Below are 13,306 nucleotides of genomic sequence, written 5' to 3' on the forward strand. Positions count from 1 at the left end.
ACATCTCCATCCTGAGCCTTTGGAACAATCGTGCTACAAATCAAAGGCTGAAACATACACAGAGGCTACTATGGGCCCTGAGACTTGTGGAGATCAGATGCCCTGAATTACTGCATCACATCCTTGACCAGAAAGGTTCTGCAGTTGTGTTCACATAGAACCCTCTTTTCTTTTAGCATTCAGGCCTCTCCTTCCAAGTAAGGCCATCTCAACAGCCAGCAGCCAGCAGCACTAACCTGTTGTCCATTAAGTGGGTCTGTAGAGATTCTCCCACCCATGCATGCACCCTACTCACCAAGTAGAAGCATCTATGGATTAGGAGAAATGATATTTCTTTAGCAGGAATGAACCACCCCAGCCTCATCACTCTCCGTCTCTTATCTGGGCACCAGTCCACTCAATCGCTCATTACACATCAAGCCAGTTGGGATTGGCTACTGGATTGGGGTGATCCAGTAGTCAATGTTTACTGAGACACTTGAAGTCCTGCTTCAAAGACTCCTGTGCAAATATAGCTGTCATGAGATAAGAGAAGCCCTCTTATGGGCTGGTGGAAACTGCTTAAAGGAGAGCAAACAGGATTGGTGGGTGGTTCACATGATGGAGTATAACCAATAGGGTCCCCCAATGCTTTTACATTTATTCATAAGGGATCTGGAAATAGGGGTGAGCAGTGTGGTGGGGGTCAGGTTTCCTGATGACACCAATTTAAATTTAGTGCTGTGAAAGCAAAAAAGGATAGCAAAGAGCTCCAAACAGATGTCTCCAAAGGGCAATAAAGGGCCAAATGTGGTTTGGTGCTATCTGATCGGCCACTGTAGGAAACCATGTGGTGGGGGGTGCTGATGGACCAAATAGCACTTTGATCTTTCTGCATCATAGGGGGTTGGACTAGATGACCCTCTGGAGACCTTCCAACTCTGTAGTTCTACGATTCTATGCTCCGGTGGGGCTCTTATGTGTCTGTATCCGTTGCATTTAACAGCACCCAAAATCTGCCTGCTAAGGCATGTTCTGAAACCTAAGAACCCTTTGAGGCAGTGGTTTTCATCCAGTGTGCCATGGCACTCTGGGGTGCCTTGAATGAAGGTCAGGAGTACTGCAGGCAACACTGGACTCTGTCCCTTGTTCCTTCCCTCCCTCCTCTGATGCCCTCTCGCATCTCTGCCTCCCAAAAGCTTGCATAGCTGCTTGTTGCAGCAGCCGTGGCTACAAACTCCCCAGGCGAACGGTGCCTCTGGGCCTGGCCAGGGGGTGCTTGTTGCCAGGAGCTAAGGTGGCCTTGGAGCAATCAGGCAAGGGGGCCCAGCCAGACAGTCCACCAGCACTTGCTGTTGCGGATGGACAGACAAGTCCCAGGCCCCTGTGGGGCAGTGCGAGAAGGCACCTCTCTTTGGGGCAGGGGAAGCAGCTCAAAGACCGGGGGCATCAGCTGTGGCTGCCCAGAGGGCTCCCAAGGAGAGGGGAGAGGAGAGGAGGCTGAGGGGAGACTCCATAAGGGAAGGTGTTCAAAAAAGGGTGAGAGGCTGCCAGCTCCGCAGGCAAGGGGTGACACAACTGGGCTTCTGAGTCCCACAGGGGTGCCGCAGAAAGAATGCAGTTGGTCAAGGGAGCCATGGACTCAAAAATGTTGAAGACCTTTGCTTTAAGGATACAAAGATGCCACATAACTCATCTTTCAAACCAAGACTGCAGAGCACACACTTCCATCGAGCTTCAGCGAGCAAGTGATGTTTCAGCAGCAACTTGCTGTCATCGTTTGTTGTCTTTTTGCAAGTGAGTAAATTGCAGCTCGGGTGGTGCTGTGGGTTAAACCACAGAGCCTAGGACTTGCCGATCAGAAGGTCGGCGGTTCGAATCCCCGCGACGGGGTGAGCTCCCGTTGCTCGGTCCCTGCTCCTGCCAACCTAGCAGTTCAAAAGCACGTCAAAGTGCAAGTAGATAAATAGGTACCGCTCCAGCAGAAAGGTAAACGGCGTTTCCGTGTGCTGCTCTGGTTTGCCAGAAGTGGCTTAGTCATGCTGGTCACACAACACGGAAGCTGTACGCCGGCTCCCTCGGCCAATAAAGCGAGATGAGCGCCGCAACCCCAGAGTGGGTCACGACTGGACCTAATGGTCAGGGGTCACTTTACCTGTACCTTTAACCCAGATTACCTTTGTTATCTTAGCTCCATATTAAAACTAAAACAAAACAACAAACAAATGAAAACCCACCCCAAACAAACCCCATGTTTTGGAAAACGCCAGTATCTTTTCCAAAGACTGACCAGTAGGTGGCGCTCCCCACCAGGAAATCAAACTGAAACCAATTATATGTTCAATATCACTAGAAATCATTGCTGTTGATAGAGATAAATGGGTAATGCACTACCTGTGTAACAATAGTTTCGTTTTTTTTTAAGGAAAAAGAAAAAAGAAAAATTGAACTTTTCATCAGCTGCTAATCATGATTTTTTAATGCTTTGCTTTGCATTTTCTGGGGAATAAAACCTCCAGGGAGCCCACTCTTTTGTGGGAAATGAAAGGGCATTACAAAAAATGAATGTACACGGATTCTAAATATTTCAGGTTGTATGACTTTGTGTTTGACCTTAGCAGAAGATGAACTAATCCTGCAATATAATAGACTTTCATAGAGATATGGAAAATGGCTGCTTTTTTATCTCAGTTGCCATGGGAACCATCAGGGAGAAGGCCTAGCTGAGATGCAATAGAAGGTTATTAAATGTGCGCTTGTGTATATTGGAAAAATACAGCTTTTTGTCATCCTGTGTCACTCATAGGTCTTTAATACGTAATGTTTAGGTTATTAATAAACGAACACAGGTCCATTTTTAGAGGGAACAACTGTGAATGTAGCTGTAAAAAAAAAGTACAAGTTGAACATTTGCAAAAAAGAAAAAAGAAAACCTCTTTAATAGAGGCAGAAGTGTGCAGTTGGCTCCCCCCCCACCTCCTTTTTTTTTTTTTTTTTTAGCTGTTGCAATTTTACTCCCCCTGAAGTTTTTATGCTTCTCTGTAACTAAAGTAAAGAAAGATGCCACAGCAAGCCAGCCCCACTATTTAAAATAAAACTAAAACCTTTCTTTATTTCTTTTTTGGGGGGAGGGGGTTAAGATCTACAATGGACTGATTTTACACCTCTCCTTCCCTGTCTTTGAACTTGCCACCGGTATTATTTGCATAACACTTTTATCCGGCCTTGATGCATTTGTGTGTGCTTGAGCTTTGCTGGAAAATGGAGGAAGAAAACTTCTCTGGGAATATTTTTCAGCGCCAATGTTCCGTATTACAGCTTAGCTTTTCTTTCTATCCCTTCCTCATTTTCTTTTCTCTTCTTGTAAGCACCAGATCAAGCTGATCCAAATAGTGATACATTCTTGGGGGGTGTGGGGTTTGGCATAAAACGTCTCTCTCCAGAAGACGCAAGGGTTGCCATAATCTTCACCTTTCCTCTAAAATCGTGACTGTGTAGAAGGGACAAGCAAAATCCGGGTCCGTCCATCCCTGATTTGTGAACAGCAGTGATGAATCTCCAACTTTAAACATGGGTTACTGAAACTTCTAGAGAAGGACTCCATTCAACCTTAAAGGAATTTTATGTTTCTTTGCTCAGGAGCAACAACGTGCAGATAAAGATGCTAGGCCTCCAATGTATACACATTTCGACACAGCTAGTATACAAGGAATATAATATTGCTTGTTGGGCTGAACCGGGAGCCTGAGTGAAAAGAGCGAGGAAGCATCGAAAGCCCAGCATACTGCAACAACAGATCTCGTGCAATGAATAGCTCGCCTTCCACCACTGGGAGAGAAAGAGCAGCGAAGGAAACTGGGCAAGAGGACTCAGATGCACACTATGTGCATCGCTCCCCTCTGTTAAAAGACCAAAACATTGAAAGCAAATAAAAACAACAACGGGGATAATGAAAAGTGAGGAAAGCCAAGCAGGGTTCCTTCCTGTCCCCCAGGTCTGACTCTTGGTCCGGCGCCAGGGTTAATCCTGATGCAAAGCGAGCTCCGCAGGTCCCAGCAAAGAGAGGCAGCCTTGAGAGATCAAGGGGGGGACGAGTTTCGAGCCCCAGCTCCCCAAGTGGCGTCTGCGAAAGAGTGAGCTGGAAAGGGATCGAGTGACCCCTTCCTGGGAGATCTCCCCAACCTGCAGACCTCTTCGCTTCCCGCTACCAAACCTGCTCTTCGCCGTGCGCCTGTATGAAACCAGAAAGGGGCTTGCCACGGATTTGGTATCCGCACCGGCCTCCTGCGAATTTGGATTCTCACCGGCTTGCTAGCTTTTCCCTCCCAGGGGCTCATCAGATCCCATCACCTAAGCAGCCCGGGGGGGGGGGGTGAACTCTTCTGCTTCCAAAATGACCGGGGGGAGGGGCTAGGGATAAATTTGGGGCTTCTCTGCCAACTCGGACAAGAGGAGATGAAGAGAAGAGGCTTAAGGTGGGGGTAGAAGGTGACCCACAGCAGAGTCGAGGGTTAGTAAGGCTGTCTCCTTGGAGGGAAAGATGGCCCTGGGGACTCACCCAGCCCCCTCCCTCCGCTCAACTCCAAACACCCCACCCAGGTACCCACTGCTGAAGAAGTGCCAGCTTGGTCCCGCGACCCTGGGTGCCAATGCAGCGTGCATGGCTCTGGCGTCAAAATGTGTGGGTGCTCAGACCCTTTATGGAGAATTTTGTTGGTGCTCGGGCACCCAGGGAGCCGGTACCTATGCACTGCTGAAAGACCAAAAGGAAAAAGCTCTGCGCGCTTTATGGAGCTTCCTGGTGTCCCGTCCACAAATCTCTGGCCGGGCAGACCCCCCCCCCCACCGGGCACCGTCTGGCTGCTGACCAGGAGCCGAGCAGTCCCTTGCAAAGAGTGCAGGATCCATTTTTATTCCCGGGTCTTTTTTTCCTCCCCCCTTTCCCTGCACGACCCAGCAAGCAGCAAACGCCGCCTCTCCCCAGGCGATCCATCACTGCTCGGATTTCTATGAACACCCAGGAGCGGTCCAGATCAATATTTCCTGGCGAGGTTTCCTAAGAAGATCGACCTTACGGGTCTTGGGGGCAGTTCGGTGTGTGGTTTGGTTTTTTTAAAAAAATTCTGCTTTACAAAAAATAAAGATAAAAAAATCCCTCATCTTCCTCCTTTCGTTCTCTGAGAAAACTGCCTGTCGGCCTCGCCTCATCCAGCCCAGGAACCCATAGCAGTTAAGAGGAGATCTATGTATATAATATAAATAAATATACGTGGCTATCCCCTCCGGAGCGCAACGAGGAGGAGACTCCGATGGAGAAGGCGGCTGAAACTGTCAGCCTCACATGGCGCGTCTCCACGGCAGGATCCCCGCAATGCCACTCCGCACGTGTGCACGCGCTGTCCCGCGGAATAGGTGCACACGCGCACTTCTTTGAAAAAGAATGCGATTAGGGGGGGGGGGAATCAGGCATCCACCCTGAGATTTTTTTATTTTTGGCTGTTGCTTATTCCCGCTGCACCCCCCCTCCTTATTTCTCTCTCTCTTTTTCTCAAACCCCCCCCCCACACACACTTTTTTTTTGCCTATCTGCCGATCAAACGCGCGGGGATCTGCTCTGGTAAATGATGCATTAGATGCGGTGGCTGTATTTGTTGTGCGAGTTTTGAAAGGGTCCCGATAATCTGGAAGCGAGAGATAAGGAACAGCATTTATTCAGCAGCACTTTGGAACCAATTTTCAACCCTGTTCAACCCCATTCTCCTGCAGCCTCCAGGAGCCCAGGAGATAAGGATTGGACTATTCATTATCTTCACAAGGAACAAAGATTAGCTAGCAGAGATGAAAAATTACTCCTGGATAGTAATAATAAGGGAGAGAACCTCGGGAGCTGCTGAGCCCAGAGTCTCCAGGCTTTGGGAATACACACACACACACACTTACACAAATACGTTTTAAAAAATCAGTTTCGAAAATATTGGGCTGCCCATAATAATAATAAAAAACCTGGCAGCATTATCATCATCATCATCATCATCATCATCATCATCATCATTAAGCAACTTAATGTTTATCATGTTTTCATATGTAGAATAAGATTGTTGCCGCGCGAGGAGAGGGAGAAAGAGGTGGGGGTTTTCTTTTCTATTCCCTTTACCAATACCCCACGTCTTCTTCTCTCTCTTTTTCTTTTCATAGTTTAAAGACTACATCTTCAGTAGGAAATCTAACCAGGGCAGCCCAGAGAGAGCGAAACACCATCATTTCATAATCATGGGAGAATCGTGGCGGGTGGGGATGAAATGCAGGCGGAGGGAAGACAGGGGCGGCGTGGAAAGTTGGGCGATTGTTGAATTTTGAGGAGTAAAGTTGTGTGTGTGTGTGTGTGTGTGTGTGTGTGTTTACTGACCCCTATAAACTTCCATACCGCTCAGAAAGTACAGACTATTACGATGGGGCAGAATATCAATAACAGCAGGGTATTAGTACTGGTATTGTTACACCACAACACATTAACCCACCCCCCATAAGCCACTGTATCTCCCCGCAAGGTCTCCAGGCTCCAGTCCCACTATGAATTGGCAACACACACACACACGTCCGACTTAACCCTTTCCCCGCCCAAGCTTTGCAAGTGATTCCATTTCACACCAGTTTGTTCAGTGGAGAAGCATTTGCTGTTCTTTCCATGCCTCAGATTCCCAGTACTGTACCTGGAACTGCAAAAAACATGGCGGGGGGGGGGAGAGAGAGAGGGAGGGAGGAGATTTAAAACATACTTGAATAAATCTAGTTATGTATCTCATCTCCTAGAATGAAGAGTGATACAGGAGGGTAATTAAACCAGTTACTTTGGCAATGGGCTGCTTCGGACTGATAAGAATTATCTGCAGCATATCAAGGGGCCCTTTCCCCTCCTGAACCATATCACAAAGACAGACAGAAAATGCCAGCAAAATAGGATTCCACCCCCTTCTCCTTGCTATTGCTCTGGGGTGTGTGAGTGTGTGTGTGTATATATATATCCCACATACCATTATGATGATAATTCTTTTCCATTGAAACTCTTACACACACACACACACACACACACACACACACACACACACCCCTCCTTTTTTTACCATACATGTGAAGTTTTCCTGTTCCTTACTATGAGCATAAAAATATTAAGCGGCGGTGGTGGCGGTTTTTAACTTGTGGGGACCTCGGATTTGAGACCGTAGGCGCAAACCCGAGACATCCAAGGCGTCGTCCCTTAAGCCCCATTGAAAGAAAGGGGAGTTAAGACTACAAGCTATACAGCCGGTCGTCAATCGCACCGTGGTCACGGAAGAAACCCGGCCAGGAAAGGACTGGGGTGCTGGGCATTTGACTTTCTCTTATGGCTGCTTCAAGTTGTTCACACACGCACGCACACACGCGCGCGCGCGCACACACACACACACACACACACACACACTCCTTTTGCTTTGTCCATCCCTCATACTCTTTTTTTCACCCTCATCCTCTGCCGCGCAAAGAACAGAAGTGCCCTTTTTTGCGAAAGGGACAAAACAAATTATTTGATTGGCTGCGATCTGGCAAGGTGATGGAGGAGTGTGTGTGTGTGTGTGTGTGTGTGTGTGTTAGCTAGTAAATGTGGAACAACAAACAAACAAACAAGCCAACAAACCAGAAGAAGATCCCTAGCTAGCCCAAGATATTTGTAGGCCAAACAAGGAAATAAAAAGCTTACGATTTCGCCATCCCTTAAAAGCGGTGGCGTCTTTGACTTCCAACCATTTCCCAACCTATTAGTTCCGGCTGACTAGCCTAATAGGCCAAGAATTTATGAATTTCAAGATCTTTTCTTCCTTTCCTTTCCTCTTCCTGCAACAATGGCTGAAGGGCGGCTCTCGCTGCCTTTTCCAAGCGTCCTTGCGCGCTCTCACACACCTAGACACAAACACTTTCCCAGCTAGGTCTATGAAGTCCAGTTTAGAAGAAGTTAGGACCAAAAGCTTGGGCGATGGGCGGAGGGGGGGAGCAGAGAGAGAAGACAACGTGATAAAACAGGTGAGAGGGTTCAATCGAAGACTTTTCTCCCCAGCCCATGTAAGACCAAGGAGCTGTGAACTGCGGGGAGGGAGGTTGGCAACCCCGCTCCTCCCCGCACCCACCCCCGGTTTAAATCAATAGGAATAATTTTTAAAAGAGGTCTGGGATGCGGGTGATGGGCTGGGGATGTTGGTGGCTTTTTTTGCGGGGGGCTACAGACTTTTGAGCTCCGACCACCCCCCTCTCGCCCCTCTTCCTTGGGACCGGGAGACTTTCTTTTGTGCGACTCCCTGCGCCCCGGAGTGGGTTTGGGGGGGGCGTGCAGAGAGGTGGCGACGGCGGCGGGTGCGCGTCTCTGGAATAATATCAGTTCATTGGGAAATATGAAAGTCAAGTCGCGTCGCCTGTGACAGGGAAGGCAACAAAAGGTGCAAGCCGCAGACAATGCGAGGCGCTTGTACAGATATTGTAATGATGCAAATGAAGGCGAGGGGCCGAGCTGGCTGATTATGTACATAAATGCGCGCAGAGGACGCGCGCACGGGCTCGCCGTGCCATCTCTGAGCGCGGGAGGAGGAGCGGAGGGGGAAGCCGGAGGAGGAGAGAAATTCGCTGCCAGGTTTTGAGCTGACTTCTCTCTCTCTCCCCCCCCCCTCCCCACACCCACCCCAATTCCTGGCAACCGATCTCGCTCGCCTTGCCTCCTGCCCATTCATCAGCCGCTCCTTGCCCCCTGGCGCTCCTTCTTTATTCAGATCCGCCGAGGGGAGCGCCGGGGCAGAGGCGAAAGGGTGGTCGCCGTCGTCGCTCTTTGCGCGCGCTCTCCCCGCCTGTCTCTCTCAGCGAATCCAGATGTGCCAGCTGCGGAGCCCAAGTCCTCCTCGGGAAGGGAGCCTCGGTTAAAGCTGCTCTCCTCCACCCACCCCAACGGCAGAGAAAGTGTGGGGGGCGAAAGGCAAGAGACAGACAGACAGACAGACAGACAGACAGACAGACAGACAGACAGACAGAGACTGGGTGGTGGTGGTGGGGAACCCACACAATCCTAAGGAGGAGAAAGAAAAGGAGCTCAGGAGCTACAGGAGCGCGCGGAGAGGAAGCACCTCGGAAGAGAGCAAAGGTAAGCGCGTGATTCCAAGGCCAGCAACGCAAAGGAGGAAATGAAACACTGGATGGCGCGCAGGGAGAAGCGCTGTATCCCAGTAGCGAAACACCTGCTTGGCATGCAGAGGGTGCCAGGCTGAATCCTGGAGCTAGGAGGGCCTCCCTGCTGCCTGCCTGAAATCCCGGGGAGACGCTGCCGACCAGTGCAGACAGCACTGACTTGGTCTAAGCGATGCCGGAGGGGTTCCGGGCTGACCCACTCCGAGTTGGGCAGCGCAGGGAGAGGGGCTTGGGGTCAGCTGGCGGCAGAGATGCCCCCCATCGAGGCCACCTGGAGAGGCACCTGGTGTGGGGTGGTGGGGAAGGGGGGGGCGCGCTTCTTTGTTCCTGCCATGCACTTGGGAGGAAAGCAGAGGAGGTGGGGGGCGCGGAGATGGACACCGGCTTCCCCCAACTCCACCCTGGGGACTTGTCTTTTTCAAGAGGGGCTAATGCCCGGTGACAACGAACTAAGCAGCTCCGGGGGGCCCGAGAGAAAGAGTTGTCGCCGAGTAAGCGGAATAAAGCCAGCCTTTTCTCTTTGCGTGAAAGGGGCATTCAGTGGCGCGCTTTTTGCTAACCCTTTCGGAAAACAAATAAACAAACAAGTCCCGGGGCTGTGATTTTAAAAGGGGTTTTTAATCAGACGTGGTTTGGGATGTCGGGGGTGGGGGGAGGGCAGATCAGCCAGGTTGGGTTATGCTACCAAAGCACGGGCTACATGCAGGAACCTCTCTCTATGTATTTATAAAGGACACATTTTCTTACCTGTATAAATATGAGCATGTTGGTATAATACGTACATGGAATCTATATTAAATAAGGGACAAAGGTGCTGCATTAAAAAGAAAAGAAAAGAAAGTGGCTAAGAGCTCTCTAGAAAACAGACTTGCTGTTGGTACCTGCAAGAAGTAAATAATTTTCTTCTGCTAAAAATAGAGATTTTTAGACACGGTGACGATTCAGGGAAGGTGGAATTATGGGCTGGGACTCCCGGCCATCGTGTAGTTTGTGCTGTTAAGTGTGCCTGATGAAAGACACCCAGATGAAAGTGCTTTGGGCTTTATGGAGCGGCTTGAAATGAGTTTCTAATTAACAGCGTCTTAAAATCATAGGGGAAATAAAATGTCACTTCTGTCCAGAAACCGAAGCGCATTTTACAGGCTGAAGACCCTTCTAACAGGAAGGGGAGAAAAAAAGATCCTCTTTCTTTATAGTTACACAAGAAAATTTTACTAGGGAGTTCTGGAAACCAAAACACGCTCTTCTCAGCCCATGGGAACCGATGGGAGAGGTGCGCAAGGATTTGTTTTATTCTATTTTATTTGTCACGGGCCAAAGAACAGAAAACAGCCAGAAGGCATCGCAGGGCGACGAGTCCTTTCAGAAACCAATCTTATGAGGCCGTGTATGTTTGTGCATTATAAAAAAAGACACACACACAAACTCGACCTTCCCACTTGGGGAGGGGGGAGGAGAGAGAAAAAATCAGCAAAGAGAGAAGTGGAGGGGAAAAAGAAAGTTAAAAAAAATAAAATACCCCCTGCCCTGTTTCATCTCTTCCCTCCCTCCTCCACAATCACACGCGCGCGGGCACACTTTCCCCAACCTATTGTTCTGAGATTTGTGTGCGTGTTTTAAGAGGACGGGGTTCTTTTGAAGGGGGGGTTGAGGGTTTTTTCTTCTTCCCTGGAAACCCCCGCAGTTCCGAGGATTTCCTCCCACCCTCTCCTGTCTCTGGTCTTTCTGCACCTGCCTGCCCAGGGAGCTTTCTCAGTCCCGGTCCCGTGCAGAAGATTTGCACAGCTTTGCATGTTTTAGAACTATCCAACTCTAGGCGACCAGCCTCTTCCCGATCCCCCCCCCATCCCACCCCTTTTTTTTTGTTTTTTTTCTGCTGGGGTCAGCTTTAAAAATAATTCTTTCTTCTCTCACCGACCCTTCCTCCTCTTCTTCCTTTTGCACCCTACCCTCACCTTCCTCCGTTGTCGGGATTCGAAGTCGCGGCGAATCCCCCGCCAGCGCATTACAGGAGATGATTTCAGCAGGGAGAGGGGAAGGCTGTGGTGGGAGCAGGTTAGGTCCGCAAGACGAGAAGAAGCTAAGCGGAGAGTAACCTATATACCAATCGTAAGGCTGAGGGTGTGTTTGTGTGTCTCTGTGTCTGTAAATAGCCATTTCCTATGAGACGGATGTGAGACTCCAGGCATCACACGTGCCTATGTGTGGCTAGCCAAATAATTAGCGTATACATCTTTTACATAAATAAATATTAAAATAACAACTTTCCTCTCAAGTGTAGTTAAAAAGAAAACCCGCTTACAAGCTGACTACACAGACAAAACGTCTATTTAAAATAAATTAACTATAACGCACTAAACGCAGATAAAAAACGACTCAAATTGTATGCATTCAAATAGCGATGATGATGATGATGAGAATAATAATAATAATAATAATAATAATAATAATAATAATGAAAGCACCAGTGAGCAGAATGTATTATTACTATTATTTTCCTTTCTGTCTTAGCTGACATTTCTAAGTCTTACCAATTTGGCTGCATCCCACAAATTACTCATAAAGGGCAACTCTGCGTCGACTCTCCTTTAGCAGCAACTAACATTTGTATGCAGACTGGAGCAGGATCCCTTCCTCATTTACGGATGCAAGTCCTAAACACTACTAGGGAGTAAGTCCCGTTGAAAGAGTGCGGCTTACCTCCCAGTATCACGCGCGGGGGCTGTGCCGGCTCATTTGTTTCTTGCATCTTTTATATAACCCAAAAACGGTTGTCTCTGGGCCCATGAACGGTATCTTAAAGCAAGTCATTTTAAAAGAAGAAAAGAAAAGAAAATGACCCGCCCATTTCTCGCTCCCCAAAGGATCCATGAATTCACTTTGATGAATAGTCCTCTGGACAAATGATGCATCTCCGTGCTGCAAAATGGCAGGATCCCATTTTGCAAAACACTCGTGGCCTGTTTCTGAAACGGACCAAATTTCCGTCTCCCGCTTGGCTCTCTTTTACAGCCTCCACCCCGAAGCGTTTTTCTCTTGCAGAAACGAGTCCGGGGCTTTGCGTGGGAAAGGAAGGCGGGCGGGCACCGCTGAACCGATGTCAACACGCATTAAAAAAATATTAATTCAGGACATCGATCCCTCCCAGGTTGCAAGAGCCCTTTCAAGGGGGCATTGCACGACCCTTTATGAACCCCCAGGTATGTGGGTCTGAGTTCAAGCCAACCTCGCCTTTTCTTTTCTTTTCTTTTTGTTTTGTTTTGCAAAGTGATATTTGTAAAGCTATTTTTCGATTCTAACTGGTGTGGAATGAAGCGGGGAGCTGGCGAAGCGGCAGAGGGGCGGACAGAGGAGATGGGTTGCGGGGAGAGGGGCGGGTGGCTGGTGCTTAGTGGCTGATAAATTGCAGGTTAATAAAATGTATTTGCAGGCTGAGTGTCAGGTGCATCTGGTGGTTAGGATTTGAAAGGGGAAAAGAGAGAAGACTAGGAAGGTGAAACGAGAAGCAGGCTCAAAAAGGGGAGAATATCCAGTACAAATTAACAAATTGAAGGAAATGGTGGGAGGCAACGAGGTCTTGGAAATGCAGGAGGCTTTCACAACATATACATACATACATACATACATACACGTATGTATATGTATATGTATGTGTATGTGTATATGTATATGTATATGTATATGTTGTCGTTTTTAACGAAGCTTAACCGGACCTCGTAGTTAAGTGGTTGATAGTTTAATTGTACAACCCCGTTAGCACCCATTCAAAAGCAGTGGTATCACTGGCCGTATTTGAAGAGAAACAAAAGGGAGGACAGAAGAAAATGAATAATCGTTTAAAAAACAACAAAAAGCCCCACTAAAGCCCATGAAAGGGGATGAGGAAGCAGGGACCCTGCCTGCAGGAAGCGGGTTGCCCTCGGAAATGGGGCTAGTGAGGAATTTTGGGTGGCTCCATAGACAGACGTGAGAGCTCTCTCGCCCCAGCTGGGCGCTGCTGGCTTTTTCCATTCGCTCGCCCTGCAAGTCAGATTCACTCCTTGCCATTCTCAAGAACCCCAACCGGGAGCTAGATGTGCGCGCCTGATCCCCACCTATATGGCTTATGAGAGGCTGAGGTGAGGGG

The sequence above is a fragment of the Podarcis muralis genome, chromosome 2 (genome assembly GCF_964188315.1).
Source record: "Podarcis muralis chromosome 2, rPodMur119.hap1.1, whole genome shotgun sequence".
In the NCBI taxonomy this organism is placed as follows: Eukaryota; Metazoa; Chordata; class Lepidosauria; order Squamata; family Lacertidae; genus Podarcis; species Podarcis muralis.